The following is a 13938-nucleotide window of genomic DNA, read 5'->3' as shown; positions in this document are numbered from 1 at the left end:
GTTTTAGGCTCAATTTGAGAAACGAAAGCGGTAAAACCACAAAATTTACTTACTTTAGACCTTGTACTTACACCCTTTATAATATCACCAAGAAAGTTTTCCAAGGGATGATCTCTCGTGGTGATCCAATCATGAGGAGATGATGGTGAAGTTTATTGTTTTTCGTCCTCTTGTAAATCTCCCTCAAATTCCTTGTTGTTGTTGTCGTCATTTTTCGAAGGAGCTTCTTGTTGGACACCATCCTTGATAATCTCCTTGGTATCTATTCCTGCAATATCAAAGTCAAAAGTAACTTTCCCAACTTCTTGGGGAGGCGTCTAATCAAAAGCAACATGAATAGACTCTTCAACAATGAGAGTCCGTTTATTAAAAACTCTATATGCCTTGCTATTAGATGAGTAACCAAAGAAAATACCGTCATCGGCCTTTGCATCAAACTTGCCAAATTTATCTTTTCCATTGTTTAAAATAAACACATTGTCGCAAAATTGACTGATGCTAAGAAGGTTATGTTTAAGCCCATCAACTAACATAACGTCTTTTATGGTGGTTGTGGAGGGATTTCCGACAATACCCTTACCTAAGATCTTACCTTGGTTGTTATCCCCATAGGAGACAAACCCTTTTTCCTTTCTTGTAAAGTCAATAAACATTTAGGTGTCCCCCGTCATATGTCTTGAGAAACCTCTATCTAAATACCACTTTCTTTGCGAGGTTGCAAGACATTCCTACAAATGGTTTAGGTAAGATTTAGGTCCCCAACACAATTTGGATCCTTGGGATTAGCGACAAAGGTAGACAATTTAGGTACCCACATCATAATGCCTTTTGGAACAAAAAAATTCATAACATGGCAATAAGGTGTGATATGCCCAATTTCTCTACAATAGTTGCACCTACCTTTATGCTCATGAATTTTGCATTTTCGATTTTCGTTTTTGAACTTTCTTTTAGAAATTTTTTTATAGCTTGAAGTCTTTGTATGTCGATCTGCAAAATTTATGGAGGCACTTGAAACTTGTTCTATCTTACTTCTTAGAGACACAATCTCTAATTGTAATCTAGGACAAGCTTCACAAGTATTGATGTCTTAGGCTTTTGAGGGCTTTGGCACATCAATAATAGGTGTCTCTTTAGGAGGAGTTACAAATAGTTCTTTCTTTAGAGATGCATGTTCGTTTTTGAAGTTTTCAAAATCTTTTCTAATTTTTGCAATTTCGGTTTCCAATTTGAGAATGGTTCTCTTTTGGGTTCTGATAGTTTTAAAATCATTCATTGCATCTCCATGCATTTCTACTAGAACATTTTGTAACTCGTCATAGGATGGATTAAGTTTAGAGTTTCGGTCACTAACCTCAATTGATTTCTTTCTTTGTCCCATGAAGCATAGTTGAGCAATTTCATCATTTTCGGAGTCGCTTTTTGTAGATGATTCTCCATCTTCTTCCCATGCTATGTAAGCTCTCATTCCTTTTGACTCATCGGATGAACTTGCTTTTCCTTTAGACTTGATCAAATCGGGACACTCGCTTCTTAGATGACTAACCTTGCAACATCCAAATGAACTTAGGCCATTTTCATCTTTACCATTCTCTCCTTTTGTTTGTGACCTTCTAGAGTTTTTGTCGCTACGTCTTAGTCCATGCTTTTTTATGTAACTATTAAATCATTTCACAAAGAGTACCATGTCTTCTTCATTTGGTGATTCTCCTCCGGAGTCACCCTCACTGATGATAGATGAACTTGCCTTTGATGAAGAGTCTTTAAACACAGCCAGTTTCTTGTCTTTCAACTTGCCCTCTTCCTAACCAGATTTGAACCGTGTGATCTCATGCTCATGTTCCTTTAGCTTTCCAAAGAGTGTGATCATGCTAAGAACATTGAGATTTTGCGATTCCTTGATAGCGGTAACCATGGGCTACCATTCCTTTGTCATACATCTCAAAATTTTGTTAGTGCAATCTTGGTTTGAAATTGTTTTACCAAGGTTTTGTAACTTGTTTACAATATGATTAAATCTCATTTGGATGGAGGATATGGTTTCACCATCTTCCATGCAAAAAAGCTCATATTGTTGCACAAGGGTATTAATTTTTGATTGTTTTACATCATCGGTTCCTTCATGAAGGGTTTCCAATGCATCCCACATATCTTACAATGAGAGACGGAATGATAATCATTAACCCCAAGATAGGAGATGAAAATGTTTCCTGCCTCCAAATCTTATTGGACCTTCTTTTTGTCATCATCGCTCCAATCGGCTTTTGGCTTTTCTTGTGCTACACTATCGGCAACAACTTGCGGTTGAAACCGGCCGTTGACCACGGCGTCCCACACATCCATGTCCACCGATTGGATATGAACGCTCGTGCATTCTTTCCAATAGTCGTAATTTTCTCCGTCGAAAATAGGTGCTCTATTATACGCCCTCTTGGGCTCTTTATTAGCCATATGGATTAACTATTCCGGTAGTTAGCCGTTAAGAAGAGGCCAAACTCTAAGGTACCACTTGTTGGTCTATATGGCCAATAAGTTTGCAAGCTAGAGGGGGTGAATAGATTTTAGAAAAGTTTTTCCGGAGATTAATAAAAAGTGAGTTGAACGAAATCAACTATTGGAATCGTGCACGAACAATCACAACAATATACAAAATGATAAATCTATGTGCAATGAGATTTACTCTAGAATTGAGAGATTCACAATACAAATCTTATATACTACAATCAAACTTTAATAAACCTTGAACAATGTACAAAACTTTTAGACAATTTCAAACCAAACTTATATGAACAAAATTACTAAGTTATCAATTGAAAACACAATGCATGTGAAACTGAAGAATTGAATAGATTTTGCAATCAATTGATCTAAGAAAATTATTTGAAACCTAATTCAATGAATTGGATTATCTTTTAATGAAAAACAACTTAGATCAACATTAGCAATGAAAACTTAATGCAATGGGTTTTTCAGACCTAGAGAGAATAGTTGCATATGATTCAATTTATAAGTTGTGAGGAGGAAACTATATATAGTGAGGGGTGATAAGAGTGAAATTTTACACAAAAGCAACTTGGTGAATCGATTCACTAAATGAGTGAATCGATTCAGACAGCAAAAGACAACCCAAGAATGCATGAAGGATGAAAGGATTCAGTGCACAAGTGAGCCCAGGATGAAGAATGATACGATTCAACCTTCAGATGAATCAATTCAGTGCAAGTCAGAGAGTTTTGTGAAACGATTCAAACTGAAAAGAGTCAATTCAAATGTGATACAATTCAAGGAGTTGTGAATTGATTCATCTTTAGTCAGAGACTTAGATGAGTTGATTCACTGTATGATGAATCGATTCAATATGCCAAAAGATGAACAATGACACTTTTTCACAAGACACAAGTGAATCATAGACTAAGACACATAGATGATGGGTGCTTTAACATGCTAACCATAATGCAATTAATAAAACGATAAACTAAACTAAAGAACATCATCAAAAACATATAAAGTAAAATTTTGTAGGCTTCATCTTTCCCCTTTACATTATAGTTGCTTGTCTTTTTTGTCTTATGTTTCTATTCCTAAATCTCCAGCAGAAGCATTATCTCACCCTAAGTGGAGGCAAGCAATGATTGATGAGATGTGTGCTCTGCAAAGCAGTGGCACTTGGGAACTGATTTCTTTACCTCCTGGAAACTTGGTAGTAGGTTGTCAATGGCTTTATACGATGAAAGTTCGCCCTGATGGTAAAATTGATCGATTTAAGGCTCGTTTGGTGCCAAGGGATATACCCAAATTTTTGGGTTAGATTACAGTGACACATTCTCACTTGTCACCAAAATGGCATTTGTTAGACTCTTTCTATCTATTGCAACTATTTGTCATTAGCCTCTCCATCAACTTTACATTAAAAATGCTTTTTTGCATGGTGGTCTATAATAAGAAGTATATGTGGAGCAACCACCTGGGTTTGTTGCTCAGGGGGAGTCATCTATGATGAGTCAATAATTAGTGTTTTTAATATAATATTTGAGTCCATTTTATTTATATTTGAGTCCGTTTTATTTAACATTATTTCCTTTTTAGAACTATTTTACTTCAATTGCAAGTTATTTAATTTCAGGAACAAATATTCTAAAGATTCAGTCTTGGAGCAAAAGAAAGAGGATTTGGAGCTGATTCGTGCTTAAAATATGAAGATTGAATACAAAAATATGTTTCCCTCAAGTCAGAAGCTTGGCATGGCTCATGCCACCAGCCACACGGCCGTGCCAACCCCCAGGATGCTCTCTTGCTGCTTTTTGCTTCATGGACAAGCTACCTATTAAATTATTCCTGACCTAAAAGCCCGTAGTTTCTCTTGGAACATTCTAGTGATAAATTTATTAGGGCTTAAGTCGTTGTAAACTATAAATAGAGTAGCTAGATATCACAACAATTCATCTCTTGTTCTTGGAATTCAATAGTGACAATTGTTTTCTTTTAATAAAAGTTCTTCTTTTTATTTTATGTTCTTCTCCTACTTCTCTTCTATGTCTATGATGAACATGAGTGAGTAGACTCTTCTTGTCTTGAGATTGTTGGATGAGTCTAATGACATAATCTAAATCAAACCAAGCCTCGAACCCTAATTATATATAAATCTACTTTCTAATCTAATTTCACAGTTTTTATAATGAATTAACAAATATCAAACTCATAAAGCGACATCGGAGGGTCAATATTTGTTAATTCATCATCACAAATATTAAGCGATGGATCGAAAGATGAAGTTTTAATATTTGAACAAGTGAAATTAGTCAAGATTGCGAAACATGAGGATAGTCTAGCAAACCTTGAGACAAATAAAGTTTCGTTCTTCAAGGATTCCAATAGCAACCAACCATGAGAATAGGCTTGGTTGCTAGAGGAACACACTCACTGAGATCGAAAGGAGACGTGATAGGCTTAAGAGAAACTTGTGTTTAGAAAGTGGGTCTAATATAAAGTTATATGTTTAGGGTTTAGTTTGTGAAGGATCTGTCATCAAGATGAACCAATAATCCCAAGACACCTTTTTATTATTATTTTCAACCATTAAAAATCCAAACTTTGCAACTGAACTTTCTTCTAATCATCAACAAAGGTTAATTGAATTGAATTGAACAACTCCCTGTTGGAACGATAGTCTCTTTTTACTACTTCGGTAAATCGTGCACTTGCGGATTTACTACATCGAGTTTTTGGCGCCGTTGCCGGAGAGTTAACTAAATTTACTAACTTTTTAGTAGTGGTTAGATTTTTATTTTTCTTTTTACTTTTCTTCTTCTTTCTTTTTGTTACCATTAACTTTTTGGGTTCTTATTCTTTTATGCGTAGTAGCAAAAGTCTTGGTGAATTCGTTCCCGAGATCGAAAGGTTCTTACATAAAAGAAAAAGAGAAGCACAAAATAATATCGCTATGGCTGAACGCACTCTTAAGGAGTATGCGACACCCTCAACGGATGAGCCACATGCTATTATTGTGTACCCAACGGTCGAGGGTGACAGTTTTGAAATTAAGCCTGCACTACTTAACTTAGTGCAGCAAAATCAGTTTTCTAGATCACCCACTAAGGATCCAAATCTGCATATTTCAACTTTCTTAAGACTCAGTGGAACCTTGAAAGAGAACCAAGAAGCCGTAAGGTTGCACCTTTTTCCCTTTTTGTTAAGGGATAGAGCCAATGCTTGGTTCCATTAATTGGAAGTTGGTACCATCACTTCATGGGATCAAATGAGACGAGCATTCCTTGCCCGATTCTTTCCCCCTTCTAAAACTGCTAAACTAAGAGACCAAATCACACGATTCAATAAAAAAGATGGGGAATCTCTCTATGATGCGTGGGAGAGTGATAGATCTCTGGCAAGTGCACCAAATACTATCGAAGTAGTAAAAATATCGATCCAACGAGGACTGTTTTTAACTTCAATAATTCAATTTCGTTATATAATTAGGATGTGTAAAGTTTATTTTTAGTTTGCCACTAGGCAGAAGATTTGGTTTGATTTTATGAAATCAAATAAAAGAAATTAGATTTGATTAAGAAAATATGAGAGAAAGATGAGATCAGATCCGTCGAATCCTCTAAGTTCCCCTAATTGGTCTACTGCACCTATTTGTTATGAATCCTTTTCTAATTTACGATGATTAACAAAATAACCCTAATCAATCCCTTGAGTTAGGACCCTCTTCTTAAACTACAGCCCCTAATTCCTTAGGTGGTCTAATAATTCTTGAAGGTTTTACCGAACGTTAACCTATTATCACTAACAAACGATTATCTATTCCTAGACTAACCCTGTTTATTAGAACAATTCAATTAGGTCTAAGTTGAAAGCCATGGTCAGTGGTCATTCATTCTCACGAAATCAAGTTATATGTGATCAAGATATAAAAAGCATAAAGAACGATTGAATTGAATAAACTAGAATTGAATTCATAAACAAAATAGAGTTTCACATCAACATGTGTCAATTAGGGTTACAAAGATTCATCTCGGATCTAATCTCTAAGAGATTTAGCTACTCATAATCGAGTTTAAAAATAGCATAATCAATGAAATAATTAAAACATACATGAATTGGTAAAAGGATGAAGAAATCGCCCTTCTAGCCGTCTCCGATGTCTCAAAATCGCACTTTGCTCTCCAAAATCGTAACCCCTGTTCTTCAGATTGAGTGCAGTATTTATAGAAGTCATGGGCCTGACCCGCCAAAATCGCGTCGCGCCATGTATATAGGCGTGCCGCGATTTCCCTCAAACAGGGAGGATGTAATTTTGCTTCAAAAATCGCAGCACGGCTTGAAATTGGCGTGGCGCGATTTCCTTCGAACAGACTTCAATATTTAAGATTTTTGCACTCCAGAACAGTATAAATTGCATGAGAACTCTATCAAAATGTCACAATAAGTCCTAAAAATTACGTAATGACAGCATGTCATCACAACCCCAAACTTAAACCATTCCTTGTCCTCAAGAAATTTGCTTGCAACAGTGACAAACGACAGTAAAATAACAGTTACCTGACAAAACGATAGTACCCAAAAGTTCATTCTCCTTCTAGCTAAAGATGAGCTAGTTTGACTTGTTCGCATCCACCAATTCACAACTCCACGCATTCAATTGAACAGGGTTCTACCAGTCGACATGCAGGTCTACATATTACCATACGCTTGAAAAGTTTCTAAACATGAATCAAAGTCAATATCATTACACACTTTTGAGGTCTTTAGGGTTATAACGGGGCTTAGGTGAAAGGTGGGATATATTTAGATAAGTAGGCTACACAAAATTTGAGTTAGGCATTCCTACGGAAGTTAAAGCACAAAATTCAATCCTTCAATCATTCACCTTTTGGAACACAATCAATGCAAAGGTACTAGAGAATATTTTTAACATTTAGGGACAATCGAGTTTGAAGTTACTCGGATTTTCAATGTTTTGTCCCTTTTTCATCATTCAATTTCCCTTTTTTTTTGATACACCATTTTTGTGTGTATTTTGCATGACAATTTCATATTTCTTTCATTTTTGTTCTCTTATTCTCTAGTACCCCCACCCCAAACTTAGTTGGTTGTAAATTCCAATAGCAACCTCAAACTTAATCTTTAGCAACATTCTACAATGCCTTAACTCAGAAAATACATTAAGGGACAAGTCCTAAAAGTCTCTAGGCTTGTAATGTAGTTTGTCACCGAACAAAAAGTTCTAATCCTACCGGCTCACAATTGGTTAAGAAAGGATAAATTCAACAAATTAAAACAGGGTAGGCTTCAAAAAGGCTCACAGGACCAAGCACTTTTGCCTCAGTGTGTAATTGACAAAGACCAATCAATAATAGAGAAACAATGCAAGTTCTAGAAATGTAGTTGCATGGAAAACTAATCTAAATATAAGTAAATTGAAAAACAAATTTGGCAATGAACCTTATGGCTGAGATTTCTGGGAGTATGTGACTACCTAGCAACGCCGTACACTTCGCCTTTGAATCAAGTCACCCCTCCTTTAGAACTTTTGGAATACCGTTTCATCAAACAACTGTTACTAAACTGGAATAGGTCACATGAAACAAAACAAATTCATTAATAATAAACAAGTGCAGGAGCAATTACAATAGGGAAATAAGTTCAATGGACTTCGACATTAAAAAGAAAATAAAGAAAATACATCAAAAGAAAAATGACTGAAAATAAAATACAAAGCAGAAAATGCTAATCCATCAGTAGATCAGCCCATGTTCACATCATCATCCGAGTGTCCAGCCCCCGGTGTCCTCAATCCTTCAAAGATGCCATCCCCTTGATCTTGCTCGGTGGCATTGAAATCATCAGTGATTTCCCTCCTCATGCGCAGACCATACTCTTCTTGATGTGTAAAATATTGCTCCATGCGCTCACGGGAGCCTCCAAACCTCTCATAAGACCCACTAATCGGACCTATATGCAATTGAGCCTCCGCAGCAAACGCAGCTGAGAACCTAGGACGGTTCACCCACAGCTGGTCCAAAGTCTCATTCATCCAATTAGCTTGCACATGCATGAATTCTTCAAGCTTTGGGTGAAGAGGAGCATAACCCCCTCGGCTACTACTCCCTCCTTGCTCCATTTGTTGTTGCCTTGCTGCCTCCCTCTCTCTCTCCTTCATATATCCTTCATATTTCTTCACAAATCCATCCATTACCGAGTCCGTGATTGGCTTCATATTGCTAGTGTTGAGATCACTATCATAAGCCGGCACAAGCTCTTGCTCACACAACCAATTAATTAAACTTCCATGCCCCAATTGTGTGGTGTTTCCGGTTGCTAGATCTTGAAGACTATTGGCCAAGAGGCGGCCAATATCTATAGGGTGCTCCTTGATGATGGCGTAGGCAGCAAGCACTCTCTTGAGAGGAATTTCAGAAGTGCAAGATGCACTCTCAAGAGTCTGGACCAAATAGGACACCCACGCCTTGGGTACCGGCAACATCTCCGCATAGGTAAGCATCCGGGACCTTTTCCAAGTCGACCCAGGCCTACACATGGTGGTGATGATCTCATCAAAGGTATCCTCCGTAATGGCAAATCTCTCCCTCCTCAATTTTTCAACCCAACACTCCTCCGGTGCTTGAACATTCAGCCATGCATTAAGAGCATCTGGGCTGAAATCAATATACTTTCCTCGAACAAAAGATTGAAAGGGTGTATCGGACACCCTTGCATTTGCAAAGAATTCGACGATCACCGTTTTGTTGTTTGCTTCGTCGATCATCTCATTCAACCTCGTCCACCCCCTCCTTCGTAATTCAGACTCAAAGAAAGGATATTTCACAAGCTTTGTGAAATCAAACTTCCTCTCCCCTATGACTTCGAAACTCTTCATAGATTGATGGAACTCTTGGGCTTGGTCATTTATGAAATGGATGGCGTTTTCGGGTGGTTCGGATGCGGCACGAGGGCGTTTGGATTTGCTTGTGGATGGTTTTGGGTTGGTGAATTTCTTTGAGCGGGTGTTTCTTTGGTTTGAGGCCATTTGTGGTTTAGGAAGATGGTGAAAGGGAAGTTTTGTGAATTTTGGGAAAGTTGGGAATGATGGTGGTTTGGATTGATGAATTGATGATAGTATTGTGGGTAGATGATGTTTAGGAAGTGAAAAAGGAGATGAAAATGAGGAGAATTCGTGAATGGAAGTTTAGGGAAAGTTTTGGTAGAGAAAGGTATGAAGAATGGAATGAAAATGATGATGAACAGTGAAGGATTTATAGGTCTGTTTGGTCAAAATCGCGGCACGCCAAAATGCAAGGCGCGACGCGATTTTGTGTTAAAACGGCTAGTAACGGCTAGTTTTGCAACGGTTGGGAGATAGTGGGTTTGTAACGGCTAGTTTTTGCAACGGTTGGGCAGCTTCCAAGCAAAATCGCGCTGCGGCCAAATACAAGGCGCGGCGCGATTTCATTAAAACAGGGGGTTAGGCAGTTTGCTCATGAAAATCGCGCTGCGGCCATATATAGGCGCGGCGCGATTTTGGTCAAACAGGGAGCATTCTTTGCTTCCTCAGGCCAAAAATTTTGGTTTCTTGAAAAATGCCTGAGTTCCTTGAATTTTTGAAAAACTTTTTAGGAGAGAATCATGCAAGACATCAGCACCTTGCATGATTTTCTTGGCAAGAGGTATCCTTGAACAAATTTTTAAAACTTTCCTGCCTTGTATTAAAAGAAAAGAAAAAATATTTTTGTGTTTTTGTTTTTGAAAGCAATAAAATCATACCTGAAAAATAAATAGTGGGTTGCCTCCCACCCAGCGCTTTCTTTTACGTCATTGAGCTTGACGCTTCAACCACTGTTAGGGTGGCAAATATGTCAGAAAGGACACATCATCTTTCTTCTTCCTCTTGTTTGGTAGGAATTCCATGAATTTGTAGCAAAGAAGTGGATGCTCCCATGATCTCACCGTTAAACCTTTAGAGTTTAAGCTCTCCCACCGTAGAGAAGGACGTGCATCCATCTGCACACGAGTGATTTCCTCAACCTCTGTTGGTTCAGACTTCGGGAAAATATCAACACTCCTCACTTTGGGTTTTTCTTCCACCTCAACCTTGTGACACTCAGTCTCCATCTTAACCAACTTCCTTTGAGACTCATGTGCTTTCTCAACAAGATCACCACACTGAACATCAAACTTCTCAAATGAAACTTGATTTGACACCAAGAAATCATCTAAAATATTTTGCAGTTGAGTATTGTAATCGATGTTGATCACCTCTTTCTTCCCTTCACCATCACTACCTGGTTGATTCGCCTCATAATGACCACAACTCGAGATTTTGTTGTCCAAAATTTTGATCTTAAAAGATAGCATATATTTTTCATACTGCAACTTAGCAATCTCTTCTGTGTCATAGAGGAGTACCCTGTCTATCATAGCTGCAAAACTTGGATAAACTTTTCAGTAGCACAGTACAATGAGAAGAAAACAAAGAGCATAATATTTTTTTTAATATATATATATATATATATATATATATATATATATATGTACAAAAATATAAAAGACAGAAATCCTAAATTATAACGTAATTGCCTTGTTGAAATAAATCAACAGTCCCCGGCAACGGCGCCAAAAACTTGATAGATCTCTGGCAAGTGCACCAAATACTATCGAAGTAGTAAAAATATCGATCCAACGAGGACTGTTTTTAACTTCAATAATTCAATTTCGTTATATAATTAGGATGTGTAAAGTTTATTTTTAGTTTGCCACTAGGCAGAAGATTTGGTTTGATTTTATGAAATCAAATAAAAGAAATTAGATTTGATTAAGAAAATATGAGAGAAAGATGAGATCAGATCCGTCGAATCCTCTAAGTTCCCCTAATTGGTCTACTGCACCTATTTGTTATGAATCCTTTTCTAATTTACGATGATTAACAAAATAACCCTAATCAATCCCTTGAGTTAGGACCCTCTTCTTAAACTACAGCCCCTAATTCCTTAGGTGGTCTAATAATTCTTGAAGGTTTTACCGAACGTTAACCTATTATCACTAACAAACGATTATCTATTCCTAGACTAACCCTGTTTATTAGAACAATTCAATTAGGTCTAAGTTGAAAGCCATGGTCAGTGGTCATTCATTCTCACGAAATCAAGTTATATGTGATCAAGATATAAAAAGCATAAAGAACGATTGAATTGAATAAACTAGAATTGAATTCATAAACAAAATAGAGTTTCACATCAACATGTGTCAATTAGGGTTACAAAGATTCATCTCGGATCTAATCTCTAAGAGATTTAGCTACTCATAATCGAGTTTAAAAATAGCATAATCAATGAAATAATTAAAACATACATGAATTGGTAAAAGGATGAAGAAATCGCCCTTCTAGCCGTCTCCGATGTCTCAAAATCGCACTTTGCTCTCCAAAATCGTAACCCCTGTTCTTCAGATTGAGTGCAGTATTTATAGAAGTCATGGGCCTGACCCGCCAAAATCGCGTCGCGCCATGTATATAGGCGTGCCGCGATTTCCCTCAAACAGGGAGGATGTAATTTTGCTTCAAAAATCGCAGCACGGCTTGAAATTGGCGTGGCGCGATTTCCTTCGAACAGACTTCAATATTTAAGCTTTTTGCACTCCAGAACAGTATAAATTGCATGAGAACTCTATCAAAATGTCACAATAAGTCCTAAAAATTACATAATGACAGCATGTCATCAGAGAGTTTCAAGGAAATGCTTAGACTTCATTCCCACCATGGTTTAGAGAAGTGGCTCATAGTCCACACTTTTTATAATGGCTTATCATATACCATAAAAATGACTGTTGATGTAGCTGCAGGTGGAGCTTTAATGAAAAAGAACTATACAACAACATATGCCTTGATCGAGGACATTGTCCAGAACCACTATCAGTGGACTAACGAAAGAGCCATCACTGCTTCTTCACCCTCTAAAAAAGAGGCAGGTGTACGAAGTCTCTCCTATTGATCATCTTGCTGCTAAGGTTGACGCACTCACACAAAAATTCGATAAAATGAATATTAGTGTTGTCACACCTACTTTTGTATCTCCTCCTTGTGAAATTTGTGGTGTTTTTGGTCATATTGGTGTTGATTGCCAACTAAGTAATGCTATTGAAGGTGTTGAGCAAATGAATTATGCTCAATACAACCAAGGAATGAGGCAAAACCAAAACTTTTATAAAAACCCTCAAAATTATGCAAACAACCAGAGAGTCCCTCAGAAATCTAGTTTGGAAATTTTAATGGAAAATTATGTCATGAATCAAACTAAACAACTTCAAGAGCTTAAAAACCAAACCGGAATTCTGAATGATTCTCTTTCCAAACTCAATACTAAGGTAGACTCTATTGCTGCTCATACTAAAATTCTTGAAACACAAATCTCCCAAGTGGCCCAATAGGTGGCTACTTCTTCTCAAACACCGGGAGTCTTTCCTGGTCAAACCGAAGCCAACCCCAAAGCCCATGTTAATGCTATTTCATTTGGGGGTAGTAGAATAGAAGATATCATTGCTAAGGCTAATACCATTGAGGGAGAGAATGTTAAGCTTCTAGGTGAGAGAGCCATAATAGAGGAAGAAAAATCGCTTGATAAACCAAAAGTTCATTTCCCATTGAGGCTTACTAAGCCTAACTTGGAGGCACAATTTAATAAGTTTGTTGATATGCTTAAAAAAATTTGCATTAATATTCCCTTTGCGAAAGCTTTGTCTCAGATACCTCTATATGCTAAATTTTTAAAGGAAATTTTTTCAAAGAAAAGAAAGATAGAGCATAATAAATTGAGCCTTGACTGACCAGAGCTTGGCACGACCCGTGCCTGTGGTGGCACAGCCGTGCCTGACCATGCCAAGCCACGCCCTCCCTTTTTCCAGAAAGTTGGCACGGCCTGTGCCTGCAATGGCACGACCGTGCGCGACACTTCCTACCCTATACCTAAAAAAAAATTGTTCCTTCTTCCTCATTCAATCACCACAACTTCCTTCTTCTCTCAAACTTCTCTCTGAAACCTCCATAACCAAAAACCCTCAAACCTTCATAACTCCCTCAAATCTTCACTAAATCACAAAATTTCTTCACCCAATCATCTCCAAACATCATCCCAAACATAATCCACTGATAAAAAACAACTTTCATCCACCCAAACCAAAAATCCACCAAATTCGTATACCTTATAACCCTAACCCAAAAACCACAATTTCTTCACCAATCTCTATCATTAAACTCAAAAACCTTACTTAAACCAAAACCCCATCACTAAACCAACCTTTCCCACACAAAATCCTACCAAAACCTAACCTTCCCCAAATACCCAAACCAAGTTAACAAGGTCATTAAGAGGAAAGGAAAGTAAGTTGCTAGCTCCGATGATGGCGCAAGTAGAAAACAAGCAACACCAAGGAACCATGACATCA

Source organism: Medicago sativa, chromosome 5 (assembly GCF_051527215.1).
Source record: "Medicago sativa cultivar Bolivia chromosome 5, Bolivia_mono, whole genome shotgun sequence".
Classification (NCBI taxonomy): Eukaryota; Viridiplantae; Streptophyta; class Magnoliopsida; order Fabales; family Fabaceae; genus Medicago; species Medicago sativa.
Note: the sequence above shows the minus strand (reverse complement) of the source record.